Source organism: Phaseolus vulgaris, chromosome 1 (assembly GCF_000499845.2).
Source record: "Phaseolus vulgaris cultivar G19833 chromosome 1, P. vulgaris v2.0, whole genome shotgun sequence".
In the NCBI taxonomy this organism is placed as follows: Eukaryota; Viridiplantae; Streptophyta; class Magnoliopsida; order Fabales; family Fabaceae; genus Phaseolus; species Phaseolus vulgaris.
In genome coordinates, this window is record NC_023759.2 from 17,509,934 (window position 1) to 17,516,061 (window position 6,128).

Here is a 6,128-nt window from a genome sequence, read left to right on the forward strand (position 1 = left end):
TGGTTGCAAAAGGAATTGATCTTGGTTGGGTTTTGGTTTAGCCAAGTCTGGTGGATTGGCTTTTTGTGCCTTGGTAGCAAAATTGGTAAAATGGTGAAGTCATGGTTTTTGAGAAATCTTGGTGGGGAATTCTCACAAATGCATCCTAAATGATGTGTCAAAAGTTTGGTTGCAAAAGCAATTGATCTTGGTTGGGTTTTGGCTTAGCCAAGTTGGGTGCATTGGCTTTTTGTGCCTTGGTAGAAAAATTGGTGAAAAAGTGAAGTCATGGTTTTTGACCAATATGGGTGGGAAATTGTCACAAATGCATCCAAAATGAGATGTCATAAGTTTGGTTGGAAAAGGAATTGAACTTGGTTGGGTTTTGGCTGAGCCAAGTTTGGGCTCTTGGCCTAGTTTTTGTGCCTTGGTAGCAAAATTGGTGAAAAAGTCAAGTCATGGTTTTTGGGCAATCTTGGTGGGGAAGTGTCACAAATAAATGCAAAATGAGGAATGAAAAGTTCGGTTGCAAAAGGAATTGATCTTGGTTTGGTTTTGGCTTAGCCAAGTTGGGCGGATTGGCTTTTTGTGCCTTGGTAGCAAAATTGGTGAAAAAGTGAAGTCATGGTTTTTTAGCAATCTTGGTGGGGAATTGTCACAAATGTATGCAAAATGAGATGGTAAAAGTTTGGTTACAAAAGGAATTGATCTTGGTTGGGTTTTGGCTTAGCCAAGTTGGGTGGATTGGCTTTTTATGCCTTGGTAGCAAAATTGGTAAAATAGTGAAGTCATGGTTTTTGATCAATCTTGGTGGGGAATTGTCACAAATACATGCAAAATGAGGTGTGAAAAGTTTGGTTGCAAAAGGAATTAATCTTGCTTGAGTTTTGGCTTAGCCAAGTTTGATCGCTTGGCCTAGTTTTTGTGCCTTGGTAGCAAAATTGGTAATAAAGTGAAGTCGTGGTTTTCCAGCAATCTTGGTGGAGAATTAGCACAAATGCATCGAAATGAGGTGTCAAAACTTTGGTTACAAAAGGAATTGATCTTGGTTGTGTTTTTGCTTAGCCAAGTTTGGTCACTTGGCCTAGTTTTTGTGCCTTGGTTGCAAAATTGGTGATAAAGTGAAGTCGTGGTTTTCGAGCAATCTTGGTGCGGAATTAGCACAAATGCATCGAAATGAGGTGTCAAAAGTTTGGTTACAAAAGGAATTGATCTTGGTTGGGTTTTTGCTGAGCCAAGTTTGGTCGCTTGGCCTAAATTTTGTGCCTTGGTACCAAATTGGTGAAAAAATGAAGTCATTGTTTTTGAACAATCTTGGTGGGGAAATGTCATAAATGTTTGCAAAATGAGGGGTGAAAAGGTTGGTTGCAAAAGGAATTGATCTTGGTTGGGTTTTGTCTTAGCCAAGTCTGGTGGATTGGCTTTTTGTGCCTTGGTAGCAAAATTGGTAAAATGATGAAGTCATGGTTTTTGAGCAATCTTGGTGGGGAATTCTCACAAATGCATCCAAAATGATGTGTCAAAAGTTTGGTTGCAAAAGGAATTGATCTTGGTTGGGTTTTGGCTTAGCCAAGTTGGGTACATTGGCTTTTTGTGCCTTGGTAGCAAAATTGGTGAAAACGTGAAGTCATGGTTTTTGACCAATATGGGTGAGCAATTGTCACAAATGCATCCAAAATGAGATGTCATAAGTTTGGTTGGAAAAGGAATTGAACTTGGTTGGGTTTTTGCTTAGCCAAGTTTGGTCTCTTGGCCTAGTTTTTGTGCCTTGGTAGCAAAATTGGTGATAAAGTGAAGTCGTGGTTTTCGAGCAATCTTGGTGGGGAATTAGCACAAATGCATCGAAATGAGGTGTCAAAACTTTGGTTACAAAAGGAATTGATCTTGGTTGGGTTTTTACTTAGCCAAGTTTGGTCTCTTGGCCTAGTTTTTGTGCCTTGGTAGCAAAATTCGTGAGAAAGTGAAGTCGTGGTTTTCGAGTAATCTTGGTGGGGAATTAGCACAAATGCATCGAAATGAGGTGTCAAAAGTTTGGTTACGAAAGGAATTGATCTTGGTTGGGTTTTTGCTTAGCCAAGTTTGGTCGCTTGGCCTAGTTTTTGTATCTTGGTACCAAATTGGTGAAAAAATGAAGTCATGGTTTTTGAGCAATCTTGGTGTGGAAGTGTCATAAATGTATGCAAAATGTGGTGTGAAAAGGTTGGTTGCAAAAGGAATTGATCTTGGTTGGTTTTGGCTTAGCCAAGTCTGGTGGATTGGCTTTTTGTGCCTTGGTAGCAAAATTTGGAAAATAGTGATTTCATGATTTTGAGCAATCTTGGTGGGGAATTCTCACAAATGCATCCAAAATGATGTGTCAAAAGTTTGGTTGCAAAAGGAATTGATCTTGGTTGGGTTTTGGCTTAGCCAAGTTGGGTGCATTGGCTTTTTGTTCCTTGGTAGCAAAATTGGTGAAAAAGTGAAGTCATGGTTTTTAAGGCAATATTGGTGGGGAATTGTCACAAATGCATCCAAAATGAGGTGTCAAAAGTTTGTTTGGAAAAGGAATTGATCTTGGTTGGGTTTTGGCTTAGCCAAATTTGGTCTCTTGGCCTAGTTTTTGTGCCTTGGTAGCAAAATTGGTGAGAAATTGAAGTCATGGTTTTTTAGCAATCTAGGTGGGGAAGTGTCACAAATGTATGCAAAATGAGGTGTGAAAAGTTTGGTTGCAAAAGGAATTGATCTTGGTTGTGTTTTGGCTTAGCCAAGTAGGGTGGATTGGCTTTTTGTGCCTTGGTAGCAAAATTGGGGAAAAAGTGAAGTCATGATTTTTGAGCAATTTTGGTGGGGAATGGTAACAAATGCATTCAAAATGAGGTGTCAAAAGTTTGGTTGCAAAAGGAATTGATCTTGGTTGGGTTTTGGCTTAGCCAAGTTGGGTGGATTGGCTTTTTTTGCCTTGGTAGCAAAATTGGTGAAAAAGTGCAGTCATGGTTTTTGAGCAATCTCGATGGAAGTGGACCAAGCACAAGCCCACATGCAAGCCCACCAAAGGGTAGATTTGGGCCAACCCTAGAGTTATTGATGGAAGAGGCCCCAACACCATTCCTTTGAGAGGCCACTAAAATGGTACATTAAGGCTAAACTTAAGTTTAATTAGAAATATCCATTTAGGCGCCACTTCTCACATGTGCCATCACTTTGCATGTTCCTTCCTTTTCTCTTTGCAAATCCGGCCATGTGAAGCCTAGGCACACCAATGTGCTCCCATGTGCTCACATGTGCATGTAATTTGGCTAGCATTTTCTTTTCATTTACATGTACATGTACGGTCCTCCTAGGCTATTTAAGGATGAGCCTACCTCATGTACTAACAAGATTAATTTGAGTAATGAAATGCTGCCAAAATGTGCCATTCTTACTCCCTTGCCTAAAATCTCTTTAGATTTAGGTCTCTAATCTTCAAACCTTTCACCTACAAAGAGAGTTGTTCGAACCTCTCTCACTCTCCTACTCTTCATGAACCTCCAAGGCTACCACAAAACTTAGGAGAGCCTTGTTCCACCAACAATCCATTAAAGCTTCCGAAAACCACCACAAAAACCGCAAGGAGAAAAGCTCAATGCCATCATTTGGTATCTGAGTTATGGTCTTCAAGAGATAAGTGCCTCTTTTCATTTTTTCTATTTGAGTTCTTCTTATCTTCATGTTGTTCATCTCTTGTTCAAGTTGTCTTGCTATTTTTACGTTTTTAATTTGATTTAGATGCTATTATAAGCATTTCAATCGGTAGAAATTGTTCAATTTGTTCTTGAGCACCTTATTTTCAATTTTGTGTAGGAATCTATGGTGAATTGAGTTGCTATTTTGATATCAGGATATTTGAGTCTTGCTTGAATTTCTCTTCTGTTCATATGATGTGTTTGAGTCATTTTATTTTTTGGATCTATAAGTTTTGTCCAGTCATGTAATTCCAAAATTGTCAACAAATCTTAGTAGTACTTTTCTTGATTCATTTGTTTCTTGTTTTGATTTGAGTGTTTAATTTGAATTATGAATTGATTTGTTCCTTTGGTGCATTTTTCCTTTTAGTTTGAGTTCATATTTTTATGCTAGATCCATACAAATTCTATCACATTCATTCCATTGTGTTTTTGTAGTTTCTCATTTTGTTTTTAATTCCAGATTTAGGAATCCTCTGTTTCAACAAATTCTGTCCTGGCTGTTTTGTATTATGAAAATTAAATACGTTAAAAGAAAATTATGAAATTCTGGATTTCGGTGGTTTGAATTGTTAACAAAAGAAGAAAAAAAGAATTAGTTGAAAAGGAAAAATAGAAAAAATATATAAATCACAAAAAAAGTGTGCATTCTGGCGCTAAAAACTGGTGGTAATTGGACATTGATTTTAAAAAATTTATTACAATTAATTGGTACATGTTTTTGGTGTGATTCCTGCGCCAAAAGTTTTTTAAGAGACTGAATCGTTTGTGTTTAAATTTTCAGAAGCAAATTCAAAGCAGCCAGCTCAGCATAAATATTTGAAGTCACGCTTTCTGAACCTTAATTTTCCAATAGTGTTGTTTTGGTTTTTCAAATCAATTCTAGTGCCATTCTTTAGGTTCCTTTTGTGTGTCATCCTTTAGGTTCTAGAATCCTTCCTTGTGTGGTTGGTCTATAATTTACGCCCATTAGGCCTAGCTAATTGGGCCGGTCCTAAATTTATTTAGAAATGGATATTTCTAGTTAAACTTAGGTTTAGCCTTTTAAGTACCACTTTGCATGTTTCTTCACATTTACAAAATGACTTAAACTATGATACTTTGACTTAGAAAAGTAAGAAGAACTATCACACACTAGAGTCTATGATATGTAAAAAAATGTGTCCTCTGGACCCCTCTTTGACATTAACTCTTGTGGTTGCCTCAATGTAGCATTTTAGTGGCCTCTCAAAGGATTGGTGTTGGGGCCTCTTCCATCATCCCCTCCCTCTTGAAAAGGATTTGTCCTCAAATCCATTGCTTCTTCTTCTTCAATGCTAGGGGGATGAATGTGGCTGGATGGTGTCCATCATCTCCTCCTTCTTGAGAAGATCTATCCTCAGATCTACAGATTTGATCTCAGATAGCAGCCTCTTGCTTCTTCAACTAGGCTTGCCCTCCCGGATCAAACGTCCACCTATGGGAATCATCAAATAAATCATAGGTGTTAGTTTGAAAATCAATTTTACTATGTTGCCATTTTTGTTTTTCTTTTGTTTTTGGCAACTTTTTACAATATTTCTCTTTTGGTCGTTGTATGTGTTCTCTAATCCTCTTATGCATTTTAAAATTTTCAATTGTTGTTACTTTTTCCTTAGGCACAAATCCTTTAGGAAACGGTAACAACTCAAAAGGGAAAAGAGGATTAAGTCCACATACAACTTCAAATGTAGAAATATTAGTCGTCTTGTGGACTACTCTATTGTATGCATGCTCAATGTGGAAAAGATACTCATCCCAAGAGTTGTAGTTGTCTCTCATGATTATTCTAGGCATAGTAGAAAGAGTTATGTTTTCAATATTATTTTGACCATTCTTTTGAGGATGATAAGAATTTAAAGAATACAACTTAGTTCCAAGTTTTTCCAAGAGAATCCTCAAATAATGGTTTTCAAATTTTGGAGCTCTATCCAACACTATGCTTGAAGATAAACCATGAAGACTTATCACTTCTCTAAAGATGAGTTTATCCATATCCATAAGAATGGAATCAAAACCTTTTGTTGTCCTAGGAAGCTCTAATATAAAATCTAGGCTTATGTCTTCCCATAGATCATTTGCAAAAGGTAAAGGAGTATAGAGTTCATGAGACATCGCCTTAGATGTATTTCTAAAACAAGGAATGTATCTAGGGTAATGTCTTTGAACATCTTTTCTCATGGGTGACAAGAATTTTCCTTTTAAAAGCTCTAGAGTTTTATCAACTCTAATTTAGCCCATGAGTTCTCCTTCATGAAGAATTTCTCTTTTATGTGTGAAGGTAGTCTCGTTGATACAACCTTTGTTCACGAAAATTTTAATTCTTTGCAATGGTTGTCTCAATAAGACATGACAAGTTTCTTTAGGCAATACCTCACATAAAAACTTATTTTTGTAAATGCCTATAGATAACTTGACCTTCACTTGGTG